Source organism: Ambystoma mexicanum, chromosome 3q (assembly GCF_040938575.1).
Source record: "Ambystoma mexicanum isolate Mex_15411 chromosome 3q, UKY_AmexF1_1, whole genome shotgun sequence".
Classification (NCBI taxonomy): Eukaryota; Metazoa; Chordata; class Amphibia; order Caudata; family Ambystomatidae; genus Ambystoma; species Ambystoma mexicanum.
Genome location: NC_090926.1, coordinates 1,306,148,092 through 1,306,163,158, shown reverse-complemented (window position 1 = coordinate 1,306,163,158; position 15,067 = coordinate 1,306,148,092). Strand labels below are relative to the sequence as shown.

At 45.2% G+C, this 15,067-nt stretch overlaps 1 protein-coding gene across 1 annotated transcript in view; it reads left to right on the top strand.

The window, feature by feature from the left end:
• The window catches only part of LOC138447920 (gastrula zinc finger protein XlCGF57.1-like), a 43,342-nt gene extending 33,242 nt beyond the window's left edge, over nucleotides 1-10,100 (top strand). Inside the window, exon 2 of the transcript XR_011259971.1 lies at nucleotides 9,755-10,100. The gene's annotated coding sequence lies outside the window, so the exon portion shown is untranslated. The remainder of the gene's footprint in view (nucleotides 1-9,754) is intronic.
• Nucleotides 10,101-15,067: the final 4,967 nt, after the last annotated feature.

Sequence of the window (15,067 nt, the reverse complement as noted above, 5' to 3'; positions counted from 1 at the left end):
CGCCTTGACCTTCTAACTGGTCCCTTTTTTTTGGTCCAACTCTTTTTGAACCTTTGCAAGTCTCTTGTGCACTTCAACCATGTGACCTTGGACACATTTCGTTCTGATCCTCTGAAAGTGGATCCGGCCTTCTGAACTCTAACTTCACGGTTTTACTTGCCTTCCTCTCTTGTTTTGTTCTTGTGAAAGTGTTGGGATCTGTTTTAAATTATACTCTGCTTTTCTCTCCCTTTTAAAACAAATTATTAGAGTGCCATCTGCGTTAAGTGCTCACCGCTGTCTGAAAATAAGTGGGGCTTTACTTAAGACTTGTCTAATATTCTTCTAAGGGAGTGTATATCTTTTAGTGACCGCGTTTTTGAACTGCTCACTATTAGTGCATGTGTGTTTTTCTAGATGTGGTTTTAAATAAATAATCATCTCTTTTACACCAAGCTCTGGTCAGTGTTTACTTGTTCTACTGTGTTCTTTTGACCTATTGTGAATACTCTGTATACTGCCTAACTCTCCTTGAGGGAAGTCTGACTGCTCAGCCACAGCTACCAAGTGAATCTGTGTGGTGTGGGTTTACTGCCGAACACCTGTACTCTTAAAACTTTTGCAGTGGTCCCAGAGGGTACTGCACAGGTTTCTGCCTAACACTGGTGTACAGCGGTGGGATTTGTATTGAGTATACACTTTAGAGTGCTTTTTGAACACTTTAGGATAACTAACCACAGAGTTTAGCACTAAAAAAAGCTGATTTTCTAACTATGTCTGCTATGGAGAGTTATACCCTAGAATCATTGTCTGCCAAAACTGCTGATTGCCTAAAAGTATTGTGTAGACATACAAATCTCTCTGAGAAGGGCAAGAAAATGGAACTTATAGAAAGATTGTTAGAAAACCAAAGTCTGGGTGGTACAGAGGAATCTACCCACACAGCAAATGTAGAAAACAGTGAGGGTTTTGATCTGAATCAAAGTATTGATAATGAGTCAGACGAGGAAAGTGAACCTAATGAAGTTAGCCACTCTGAGCCTGTGTCTGACTTACCTACTATACCTACTGGGCCTATACCAGGTCCTACATGTAACCCTGCTTATTTTGAACTTGAAAAATGAAGCTTGAATTAGAGTACAAACGTTTTATTGCTCAATCTGAAAGAAACCAAGAGCTAGAGTTCAGAAGAATGAATGCCCAGGCTGAGCAGAAGAAAGCTGAATTAATAGAGCTTAATCATGAACTAGAAATGAAGAAGTTGTCTGTGGAAAATGCTTCTCTCTCCTCTGGTTCCTCTAGGAGTTCCAGTCCCAAAAGACCACGGATGCCTAAGGAATTAGTGGGTATGTATGAACCTAAGTTGGATGTGTTGAATTTGTTAAAAATGTTTGAGTATAATCATGGGCTCCAGGACATCACAGGGAATGAGTTACTTCCCTGGTTGTTCTCTAGGCTTCCCCCTGTTGCAACTGATGTGGTAATGGAGTTGGGGGAGGTGGATAAGAAGGATTATGAATGTGTGAAGCTAGCTTTGATAGCTAGATTTAGGAAGACCCCTTCCCAGTACGTTAAGAGGTTTAGGACCCTCAAAAAGCATGATGGTACCCCTTGGGCTACCTGGGCGAGTGGAAGTTTGAAAAACTTAGAGGGATGGATTAAGGGTTACAGAGTTAACACTTATGAAGGAATGAAGAATCTTGTAATGTTGGAGTCAATTTATGATGCCTGCTCTCCTGAGCTCAGACAGTACTTGGCTGATTCAAAGGAATTAGATTCCAGGAAGTTAGCTAAGGCTGCTGACTTGTGGGTTGCCAACAGGGCCACTCACAAGGATTCTGGGGCTACTCAGAAAAAGGATGAGGGAAAACAGCCAAAAAAGGACTCCAAAGAGCATTCTAATAATTCCAATTCCAAAGAGGGCCCCAAACAAAACCAAAAGGGTAAGCCACAAGGGAAACCAAATCAGGCTAGTGTACCTCCTGGTGCCAAACCAGAAGGAGGTCAGAACAAGCCACCATTCCAGAAAGCATTTGGTAAATGCTTTGTTTGTGGCTCTACTGACCATGTGAAAGGAGATCCCATATGTAAGGGTAAACCTTCAGGGGTCCAGCTTGTCTCCTTAGCCTTCGCTCCAGAGGAGGAAGTACACATGACAAGTGGATACTTTCTATTACTGGCTGATGAACCCATTGGAGTCTCAGCCAGTGTTTCTTTAGTGTCTCTGGGTTTGTGGGAACAACAGAATTTAGATATCTATAATTCTATCCCAGATAATACTAAAGAGTATTATAATGACAGTGTCCAGGTGAATGGTCAGGAGACTCCTGCCATTAGGGACACTGGGGCCAGCATAACCGTGGTGGACAAATCATTTTTCCAGGCTGAGGATGTTTCTAAGGCACCCAAACACCTCACCAAGTTAGCTGGAGGGCCTGTGCAGATGCTTCCCCAATTACCAGTTCTCATCCAGAGTAATGACATGTCTGTGAAGATACCTGTCAGCATACAAAGTGAGATGCCAGGAAGGGTTCTGCTGGGTAATGACTGAAAACTCTTGGAGTAGTGTCACATACCCCCAGGCCTCCTAGTAAAAGGTTATAGGAGCTCACCAGACCTGCAAGGGAGAGAACCATGAGAGGTACTCCCAAGGAGATGATGAAGAAAGAGATCACTCCTGCTCCACTGGAGATGTCAGCTGCTGTCTCTAAAAAACTAGAAGGAAAAGGGAAACCTAAAGCTTCTAAAAAGAACCTCACAGCCAGCACTCCAGAACAGCCAACAAGGACTTCCCCTAGGTTGTCCAAAGTTACACCAGTAACTCCCCCTCCAGCTGAGGCTGAGAGGGAGGTACAACCCTGTGTGGTTGAACTAGAATCTGAAGAAGAGCTAGTGGAAGGCCAGGAACTCATTGGAGATCTGGATCCTGTTGACCATCCTGAGCTGCAGTCTTTACTGGCAGAAGGTGGACCCAACAGGGCAGACTTCAGTAAGGGACACAGAGAATGTCAAACTCTGGAAGGTCTTCGCCACCAGGCAGATGCTCAGGCTGAAGGGCAAGAGCCTGGCAAATATATTTTACACTGGGAAGATGGCCTCTTCTACAGTGAACCAACGGAGTATGCACCTGGGGACAACAAACGACTTGTAGTACCCCAAGAGAACAGACCACAGTTCTTGCAGTTAGCCCATGAGATTCCTTTGGCTGGTCACTTGAGTTTCAAGAAGAGTAAGGAAAGGCTCTCACTCTACTTTTATTGGCCAAAGATGGGGGCTGAAGTAGATAAATACTGCAGGAGCTGCCACACCTGCCAGACTTCTGGTAAGGTTGGCTCCAAGAATGTGGCACCTTTAGTGCCTCTCCCTGTAGTGGGAGTCCCATTTGAGAGAATAGGGATTGACATTGTTGGTCCCCTTGATCCTCCAACTTCCTCAGGCAACAGGTTTATACTTGTTGTAGTAGACCATGCTACTAGATACCCTGAGGCAATTCCTATGTGGACTGTTACAGCTCCGGCTGTGGCTAAGGCCCTCCTTGGTATTTTTACCAGGGTTGGGTTTCCTAAGGAAGTAATCTCTGACAGGGGGTCGAATTTTATGTCCCACTACATGAAAGCCATGTGGAAAACCTGCGGAGTTACTTACAAGTTCTCAACTGCATACCACCCTCAGACAAATGGGCTGGTTGAAAGGTTCAACAGAACCATGAAGAGCATGATAGGTGCTTTAGAGGACCCCCTTAAAAGAAAGTGGGACCTTCTACTGCCATGCCTTCTCTTTGCTTATAGAGAAGTCCCTCAGGAGGGAGTAGGTTATTCTCCCTTCGAACTTCTTTATGGTCATCCGGTCAGAGGTCCATTGGCCCTGATCAAGGAGGGGTTGGAGAGTGCTCCTTCCCCCAAGCCAGAGTGACTGACTATGTGATAGGTCTCCGAAGGAGAATGTCACAAATGATGGCAGAAGCAAGTGATAACTTGAAAGCTGGACAAGCATTGGTCAAGCACTGGCATGACCAAAAGGCTAACATGGTTGAGTTTACTCAGGACCAGCTAGTTCTCGATATGATTCCAACAAGGCAGAGGGCCTTGCAAGACAAATGGATGGGACCCTTCAAAGTTGTGGGTAAACTTGGAGAGGTCAACTATCTGGTGGACTTGGGCAATCCCAAGGAGGCTCCAACAGTCTTCCACACCAACAGACTAAAAGCGTATGTCTCCAGACCAGATGTAGGAGCTTTGCTTCTAGCATCAACAGAGGAGGAAGAAGAAGAGAGTGAAGCTCTTCCTGATCTCCTCAGAGGCTTACCTTTAGATGAAAAGATTGAAGGAGTAAATCTCTCTTCAAATCTGACTCCTGAGCAACAAGAAGAGTGCAAAACTATGTTAAATCAGTTTGCCTCTCTGTTCTCACTTTCACCAGGATTGACCCCTTGGGGACAGCATGACATACTCACTGGTGACTGACTGCCAGTCAAAAGCAGAGGATATCGAATGTCAGAAAATGTAAGAACCCACATCAAAGGTGAAGTCAACAAGATGCTTGATCTCGGGGTAATAGAGCCCTCTACTAGTCCATGGTCTAGCCCAGTTGTGTTAGTACCAAAGGCAGGATCTAAAGAACTGAGATTCTGTGTGGATTACATAGCTCTTAATGAAGTCACTAAGATTGATGCCCACCCTTTGCCAAGGACATACGAGTTGGTGGATAGACTTGGTGCAGCCAAGTTCCTCAGCACATTTGACCCGATGTCAGGCTATTGGCAAATATCCCTGACAGACCATGCCAAGGAGAAAACTGCATTTTCTACCCCATTTGGCTTATACCAGTTTAAGGTTATGCATTTTGGATTGAAAAATGCACCTGCTACATTTCAAAGGATGGTAAACCAGGTTCTGAATGGGATGGAGGACTTCTGCATGGCATACTTGGATGACATAGCAGTGTTCAGCAACTCCTGGGAAGAACATGTGGACCACCTGAGACATGTTTTGCAGGCTCTTGGAAAGGCCAATCTGACCATAAAGGCAAGTAAATGCCAGATTGGACAGAGTAAAGTGGTCTACCTTGGACATGAGGTAGGAGGTGGAGAAATAAGGCCTTTGCCCAGTAAGATTGAAGCTGTGCAAAATTGGACAACACCTACTACTCAGACCCAGATGAGAGCCTTCTTAGGCCTCACTGGGTATTACAGGAATTTCATTGAGAACTATGGGTCCATAGCTTCTCCACTGAATGTCATCTCCTCTCCTAAATTCCCTAAAAAGGTTAGGTGGAATGAGGAATGCAATCAGGCCTTTGAAACCCTGAAAAAGGCTCTTTGCCAAGCCCCAGTACTCAGAGCTCCTGAGTACCACCAAACTTTCATTGTGCAAACAGATGCTTCAAATGTAGGAATAGGTGCAGTCCTCAGTCGACTGGATGGGAAAGGTAGGGAGCACCCCATTTGCTTCATCAGTAGAAAAAGGTGGGCAACCATTGAACAAGAGTGTTTTGCTATTGTGTGGGCTCTGAAGAAGTTTAGTGCTATACTTGTAAAGTTCTACTTTTGTCATTCAGATTGACCACCAAACCTTGAGATTGTTATTGCAAATGAAAGGGGAAAACCCAAAACGATTGAGATGCTCAATCTGCCTGCAAGGGTTTGATTTCACCATTGAGCAGAGTGAAGCACTGATGGTCAGGGTGTCACCACCAAAATGCTGACGGTCTCTCTAGGATGTATGTCATGGACTAGAGGTGTAAGATTCATCCAGGAGTGGATTAAATCCTCCTGTCCCTTAGTCTGGAGGGGGGGGGGTGAGTGTTAGGGAGAATTCTCTCTTTAGGCTGCATTTCCTAACCTAGTGAGTCCCCCAGCAGCTTTGCTAGATTTCTGGAGTTTGTTTTTTTCTCCTGCCAAGAGTGAGACTCTTTTTCTCCCACTCTTGGACATGATTTGTGGTATTTCTTTGAATGTCAATGTGTTTGATGGGCTATGGGGTCTTTTACTCCATAGGGTCTCATGTGTGTTACACAGCACCCTCCGTGCAGTAACACAGGGGTGTCCTAGGTGACCCCCACCATAGACTCCATACCCTGGGACTGACTACTGTCTCCCAGGGCATGTAAAGTCACCATTGGCTTTACTAGTCCCAAATTGTACAAACCATCATATTGTAGATGTACTGGTTGGGGCAATTCGATTGCCCCTGGGTCTGTTGTTCGAGGGGGGGGGGCACTGTCCCGTCCTCCCTCGTCGAGTTTTGGCTGGTGGCAGTGGATACTACTTTTTATATTCAACCGTGAATATCTCTATGGGATTTTCCCATTGTTCGAGGCTAATACTTTTTAACATAGCCTCTAGCATACTGCCGGTTTATTTATTTAATATTAATTCACCGGTTGGTATTTTCTGCCAAAACTCTGTTTTAAAATGGCGTTTGTGTTCGCCTTTGTAACTCCAAACCAAAGGTCGAGCCCTTTGTTGCACTTTTGGCGGGCTTCTACACAGACGCCCTCCAAAGTGGTGCCACTGTCTGGGTAACCATAACGGGTGTGGGAGGGGGTTTAGGCACCTTGGACCAAGTTGCCTTGCCAACTCAGGTCGCACTCTTGTGTGATTGGCCCAAGTGGTGAGCGACCCCGCTCACCACTTAGCATGTTTGATTGACAGCTAGGCTGAATGAATGGGGGTTTTCTGCATAAAAGCAGGGCTTTGGGGACTGGAACTTCAGAAGTCGCCACAGGACCTGAGAATCCGAAGAGGGAGAAACTGAGCCGACCTGCTACGACGACACCACCGGTGGAGCCCTGCTGAATCGACTCACCACTTCCCAACGACAGAGGAGATCTCCCTGCTGGAGAGTCTTCTTCCCTTGACTGGTGGGCACAACCAGTTTGCTTTCTTCTTTGCCACTCCGGACGTCTCGTGGTCGAATTGCCCGTGCCAAGCACCCCAGCAACTGAATAGCCACTTGCACCTGGACCGCAAATAAAAGGACCGCTCCTTTTAATTGGGAACTCCGCGGCTGGTTTCTTCCCTGGTAGTGCAACAGACTCCCGTTTTCCTCTACGTCGAGATCCTCTCTTCCCCTGGACGAAGCACCGACTTGCGCCCACTACCAGGAACAACTTCCCCCGCTGGAGCGTTCTCACCATTTCAAGGTACCGTGTCCGCCAGGCCTCCCTTTCTAAAGATTGCTACAAGGTAATAATAACTCCTTAACCTTCTGGATTGGGCTGGCCGCCTTGTAACTGGTCCCTTTCTTTGGTCCAACTCTTTTCCGAACCTTTTACGAGACTTTTGTGCGCTTTCAACCGTGTGATCTTGGACACATTTTCGACCGGAGCCTCTTAAAGTGGGTCCGGCCTTTTGAACTTTGACTTTACGGTTTTAACCTGCCTTTCTCTCTTACTGTGTTCTTTCAAAAGTGTTGATCTGTTTCATTCTTTGCTCGGCCTTTCTCTCCCTTTTTAACCTGATTGATTAGAGTGTCATCTTAGTTAAGCGCTCACCGCTGTCTGAGAATAAGTGTTGCTTTACTTAAGACTTGTCTAATAATCGTTGAAGGGAGTGTATATCTTTTTTAGTGATCGTGTTTTTGAACTGTTCAATATTAGTGCCAGTGTGTTTATCTAGATGTGGTTTTAATAAATAATTATATCTCTTTTACACCAAGCTCTGGTCAGTGTTTGCTTGTTCAACTGTGTTCTTTTGACCTATTGTGAATACTCTGTATACTGCCTAACTCTTCTTGAGAGAAGTCTGACTGCTCAGCCACAGCTACCAGGTAAATCTGGGTGGTACAAACTGCTACCAATTGGGTTTACTGCTAACTCCTGTAGACTTAAACTTTTTGCAGTGGTCCCAGAGGGAACTGCACAGGTTTCTGCCTAACATGAGCAAACGTAACAACTGCCATTAGTTGCTTGCCACCCAGTCGTAGTCTGAGTACCATTTGTTTGACTGCCCTGGGTGGCATAGAGCTTCCATTTTGTCTAATCCCAAGCCATTATATGCATCATATTTAAAGGAGTAGTGCGCTCAAAAATATTATTGTCCCGAGCGTTCGGGCATGTGTTTTTAAGCATACGTTGATCGATCGTAAAAAAAAAATTGCCTATGCACCTTACTGTGGTTTTCGTCACTTTTACACATGCAAAATCAGGCAGCAGGGCGTGGCCATCTTGTGCTAATCTTATCTGTTGCTGCATCGCCCTAAGCTCAAGTGCCCTACCGGCGCTACATCATATGCCCCGCCCCTGAAGCTGACATCGCTAGACGCGTACGGCCCATTTCACAATCCGAATGCACGTCTTGTGTCAACGTTCTCTGCTAATGGCGTGTCTCCACGAAAATGGCGGGACGCCTCTTTCCTCAATAAGCATAAACGGAGCGCTTCTCATCAGACAACATCAGAGTTGCTTTTTCAGTCGTTTCACTGGGCCTCATTCCGAGTATGGAGGTAACCAGACACTTTTAATGGCATGGCTACCCCCATACCGGATACCGGTTCCGGGTTCCTGGAATGGGGATATACCGGGCCATTCCGACCTTGGAGGGCCCGTTATTTCCCCATTATGGTAATCGGTTGTTTTACATTTCAATTCTTTTAGGTGAGCATATTGACAAGCAAAGACCCTCATTACTGCCCACATCACTGACACGTCCATTATACCAATGGTGAGCCATACATACTTGCAAAAGTTCATGTTATTGACAGTTGGATCTTTCCACATATCTAATGCAAATCTAATTTTCCCTTTACCACTTGGCAATGCACTGAAAATGAAGGAGCAAGATTCTGCATCCTTTTTTCAAGAATCCACAGCCACTTCGAGCACCTATGGGGTAGTTTTATGATTACACAATTGTATTATACATGCAATTCTAAATAATGTGAAATAGTTTACATATACGGCCGTTTGTTTACATAGGGCCTCATTACAACATGTGCGGGAATGGGTTTAACAGCACCGGTAATGGTGCCGGCACCGTTAAACCCACTCCGCACCATTACGAGGTCCCCTCGCGGGACCCGCTCTGGACGTCTTGTTTTTCCAGAAATTTCGAGCGGCATTGGTGTATGCCAGCTAACATTTAGTTTCAAGAATCAAGGTCACTGCCTTGAGTTGTCGACTCCCATGCGTGGTAACAAGTAACTTTGTGGCTATGCATAATCCCTTGTATTGTTTTTCGAACTTGGCATAAACAGAGGATTCATAAGGAAATGTAAAGAATGGGGGGAGGTATGTAAAATCATCAAATATGATAAGGTTCAGCATTCCAAACTGCACAAAGGAACCTGTAATGTCATTTTATGAAAATGTGTTGATCTGAACGGACACTCTGTGTTACGCCGAGAGAATGGAAATGGCAAATATTATGTACGTTTTACTGTAGACAAATTTGTTTTTGGCATATTGTGAGGACACGCACAAACAGAAAGGACTTGTATTGTTCCCAGGCACATGGCCAGTCCAGCACCGAAATGCATGTAGTCCACGTCTGGGTACGCACAGGTTCCACCAACGCCGAATTCTAGGCTAATGTTGCGTTAAAATGCTGTCTGTGTTTTTCAAATTCTTCTGCATCAGCATCGCATTGCGAGCAAAACATACATCATAGCACTAACCTTGCAAGCACATCGTAGACTCCAACATTGCACGTTTTTCTCTGTGTTTGCATTGTTTCACATTTGTGTTCATCATTAGTTTTGACACAGTGCATAAGTAATGGATCGATTACAATAAAGAACGGCTACTGAGACACATTTCTGTTATGTTTTCTACACAGCTACATTCTGCCGTTCTGCAAATGTCCTCTTTTCCAGATACCAATTGATGGCTTCCTCAGCCGGCAGTTGCTGATCAACCTCCATGGCTGGATGACCATCACGCTCCTTTGGGACGATCGCCCCGTGCCCATATGCCCTTTCGCATGTTTATAGTGGTCTAGCAACAAGCTGATGCTGAATCCTTGAAAATCACGGTGCATCCAATGCGCTTATACCCAAAGGAACACCTTTTGACCCACGATAAACATTTGTGTATCCAGAACAAAGAAAGAAAAAACAAAATTGTTGATTGGAATTCGGCTTATGTTCTCAGAGCGTTTATTGTGAAATAAAGGCACGTTGGAAATTGCACAGTATTGCGGTTTCCTTTAAAAATGGTGTTTTATAATCAGAATTTGAATGCGCTGTGTTGTGAGAGGATGTGTTCATATTCCGGATTCTGCCTCAACTGACGTCAGGACGTAGGTGATGACTGGGCACGTTTGGCGACGCTGCACAGTAGCGTCGCAGAGATAGGCGGTGAATGTCGCTAGAAATGGTGATGTCAGCTTTGGGGCGGAGCATATGATTTAGTGCCGGTAGGGCACTTGAGCTTAGGGCGATGCAGTAATGGATAAGATTAGCACAAGATGGCTGCACCCTGCTGTCTGATTTCGCATGTGTAAAAGTGACGAAAACCACGGTAAGGTGCATAGGAAATGTTTTTACGATCGATCAACGGATGCTTAAAAACACATGCCCGAACGCTCAGGACAATAATAATTTTGAGTGCACTTTTGTTTCTATTTTTCTGAAAAGTATTCCTTCATCCTAAAGACCTTTTACAATTTGTCTGAGGTACATAATGTCTTTCGTGCATTGAACGACAGTGGGCGGAACATTGGGAATGTTTTTGCCTTTACAATTCCACTAGGGTCAGTAGTTTGTTGCCAATAAGGAGTATTTGAAAGGTCACTTGGGGTAGCTGTGACGAACATATTATACATTTGGGCCAGCAAATAGGTGGTTATACTGTTCAGTTGCTAGGTAGGCTGTAATGACGTAACTGTTCTAAGTTATCATTCCCATAAAATACATTCATACTTTCATTAAACATGTCACTTTCTGTTTCTGAGGCTACCTTGGTTGTGTTTTTAGTAGTGTAAGGGAGCATTGTGTGGTTTTATTTTTATTCCATCCCATAAAAGGTGTCCCCCGTCTTGAATTGGCTATTCCCCCTGCCCCCTTTGCTTTTATCTCCCATAACAAAAGACACTCCCCAAAAAATCTTTAATCCTAACATTACAATACTAAACACTATTGCTACAAAATAGAGCCCACAGTCATAACTGTAAGCCCTCGTCACACTTATTCTATTCCTATTGATAGCTATTTGAGGAATTTCAGTTGTCAAAGGCATGTTCTCCATCATTGTAGTACCTATAGAGAAACAAAAAATGGGGTCGGGGATTAATGAAACGGCAAAAATAAAAAGACATGGAAAGGGGATATTGAAGAAAGAAACCCATTTCACATTACATCGACATTTTTATTCTCCATCTACAATTCTTCTCATATATATCGTATTATTTCTCGTGCTGCTGTTTTTGTATTTTTTTTTTTAATTTTTCTGTTTATTGCACTGCCACATCTTTCTCAGTTTCTTGGGGAGTTTCTACTGCTATGCTGTCATTGCCCTTCCTGACATCTGTGTCATGAACCGTCGGATGCATCCCTTTTGGACTTCCAGGTCCCTGACACATCGGGGCCTGCACTCTGCAGTACTTCCAACATGGCCGTCAAACACAGAACGCGGTCTACCAGCTTCCGCGTCACACGTAGCACGTTCTATAAAGAAGCCACGCCCCCGCGGTCCCGCGCATCTCAACGCTACCGCTTATTGTGGCTAGATGTGTGCTCCGAAGTTCGCCCTCACTGAGTTCTTTGATTCCTGTTTCCTGGCCCTTAATTTCCCTTTCCTCAATCATTCCCTTCCTCTGTATTCTATCCTAAATCCCGGACTCCTGTGTACCCATCTCCGAGTACACCCTTCTGCACTTCCTGGATTTCCCGGACATTCTAAGCGTTCCTGGATTCGGAACGTGAACGCACGCTGGAACCCGAAGACGCTCGCACTGGGTTATACAAGACCCGGACTGTGCGCAAGAAGACTCCTTCAAAGGATTCCAACAAACAACGAAGACAGGGGAGAAAGGGGAAAACCTGTAACAGATTGAGACGGCAACTAACTGAAATCGATACAGACATGGAGGCGGCTGTTCAAGATCTAATGCGCGGCATGCAGGTATTAAGGACTGAAGTGAAGAATTTGAAAGCCGAGAATGCCGCATTAAAACAATTAGTCCTGTCCCGTGATTCCACGACCAAGGAAAGCGTATTGTTGGGCGGTGTACTAGATAAATACGACGGTTCCGCAAAAACCCCTCACGGATTCCTTGATTCATGTTTAGTCCACTTTACTTTTAAGCCCTACTACTTTTCTACCCCCAGGGCTAAGGTGGGCTTTATGATTTTGCATCTTTCCGGGAATGCATTAACTTGGGCTACACCTTTAGTTAATTCCGGAGATGCCCTCCTGGATGACTACGACGGATTCATACAGGCTCTAAAGACCATGTTTGACCGCCCAGAACACGTCTATAGTGCCCAGGAACACCTACTAGATTTCCAACAAGGTTCCCAAGACATGCTTACGTATGTAACCCGCTTTAAACAATTTGCTAAAGAAGCAGATTGGTCCTCCAGAAGCCTGCTTTACTCTTTTTCGAAGAGGGTTAAATAAAGATATCAAAGACGAACTAGCCAGAGTGGCTCACCCAGGTTCATTCCAGGCTCTTATGGATCTCTCTCTACAGATAGACTTCCGTATCCAGGAAAGGAAGGCTGAAAAGAAGAAACCAGAATGCCTTTCCAGAAGACCTCCATAGAGACTCCCTCGAAGCCCACTCCTGCCCCTGCTAACGAACCAGAACCCATGCAAATAGGGGCTTTCCGAGGACCCATATCCCAGCAAGAAAGAATGCGAAGGATTCACACGGGGCTATGCATGTATTGTGCCTCTGATAAACATCTAGTGAGAGAATGTCCTCTAGCTCCTCAATGGCGTTCGGGAAACACCAACTCCCGATCCTAGATGGAGCACAGCTTCGGGAGAGAGATGTTTGCTCCACATCTATTCCATCCTTGAACTCTCCTGGACAAAACAACCTAGTGATTTTACAGGCCTTTCTATTGCCATCCAAGAACGAAACCACCCTATTTTGGCATTGGTGGATTGTGGAGCCATGGGGATATTTATAGATCAAGATTGGGTCATTAACCACTGCATTCCGTATGAAACCCGAGACATCATGCAACCTGTAGAGGCAATTGACGGAAGACCTATCTCTTCAGGACCCATAAAGAGATATGGAGATACAGCTCTCAGTAAACCACCATCAAGAGATGATCAAATTTAACATCATAAAGTCTGCTCATTACCCAATGGTGCTGGGTATGCCCTGGTTACAAAGGCATAACCCGTACATCAACTGGGCGGCAGGATCCTTGTTCCTGGGTTCCGAATATTGCATGTCTCATTGTCTATTCCTGGATTCCTTGCCGACACCCTCTGGAAGTACACTGACAGACCAGCAAGGCCCACTCACGGTCTCAAATATCATCCAGGTCCCTAGGGCCTATCAGGACTACACTGATGTATTCTCAACTGCTGTAGTTCAGGCCCTACCCCTCATAGACCTGAAGACTGGGCCATTGATACTGAACCCTCCGCTGTAATTCCCTTTGGAAGAATGTTCATTTTATCCGAACCCGAAAAGAGGGCCCTCCGTGAATACTTGGATACCAACCTTGAAAATGGCACCATACGACCATCCAAATCGCCAGCTGGAGCCTCATTGTTTTTTGTTCCTAAGAAAGAGGTGCCGATCATCTGATCCGTATTAGAGAAGGAGACGAATGGAAAACAGCCTTTAGAACACCCTTTGGTCATTTCGAATACCTGGTCATGCCCTTCGGACTCGCCAATGCCCCAGCAGTCTTCCAACGCTTCATGGATCGGGTGTTTTCTGATATGCTGTTCCTCTTCGTCATAGTACACCTGGACGATATCCTAATATTCTCTAAGGACCATTTTAAGCATGAGGAGCATGTTAAGGCAGTGCTACAGCGGCTGCGTGAACACAAGCTCCTAGCTAAACCCGAGAAGTGCCTTTTCCATGTCTCTACTGTTCACCATCTAGGTTTTGTCCTTAGTCCAGAAGGAATCGGAATGGACCACTCTAAAGTAAAGGCCATACTATCCTGGCCCGTTCTGACAACAGTGAAACAAGTCCAATCCTTCCTGGGACTTGCCAACTTTTACCGGAAATTCATGCCTTCCTTTTCTGAGATAGTTCAACCTATCACTACATTGCTGAAAAAAGATACTCCCTTTCTCTGGACAACAGCCCAAGACGAAGCATTCCAACGGCTACAGACAGAGTTTACACAAGCTCCCATCCTGGCTCAACCTAACATCAATCAACCCTTCCTAGTGGAAACGGATGCTTCTAACTACACTATTGGAGCAGTTCTAAACCAGGAATTCGAGGACAAGCTGGAACATCCCATTGCTTATCTTTCACAGACTCTAACTCCCAGCGAAACCCATTATTCCATTTTGGAAAAGGAACTGTTAGCCATCCGTCAAGCCTTCACAGAGTGGTGTCATTTACTTCTAGGAGCAAAACATCCTGTTCAGGTCCACACGGACCATCGGAATCTTCAAGTTTTACAGGCTCTGGAATGTAGAAATAGCCGGCAAGCCCATTGGGCCTTCTTCTTTGCCCAGCCATCATGTCCCTGGAACACAGAATATCATTGCTGACTCCTTATCCCGACGTCCCGACTACGAAACACTTGAAGATAGGTTATTCCCTAAGATGTTTCCCCATATGATTTTTGTAGCTCAAGCAATCGGCCTCCTGGAAGACGTTTGGATGCAAACCCAGTCCTCTGAGCTCTTGAAGGAAATTTCAGGGAAGAATCAATGGAATTTGAGAACCAAGGATGGATATTTGTTCAAGGATAATGCTCTAGTCATCTCCACACAGAAACTACAACAAAGGATAATAAACCTCTTCCACGATACCCTTCACTCCGGACATTGTGGCATCACCAACACCCTCCGTCTAATACAAAGACAATTTTGGTGGCCTAGAACGAAAACTGATGTACAACTGTACATCCAAGCCTGTTCTGCAGTCAAAACAAACATAACAAAAGACTGGCGGGTCTCCTACTGCAGCCTACGCTACCAACAAGGCCCTGGG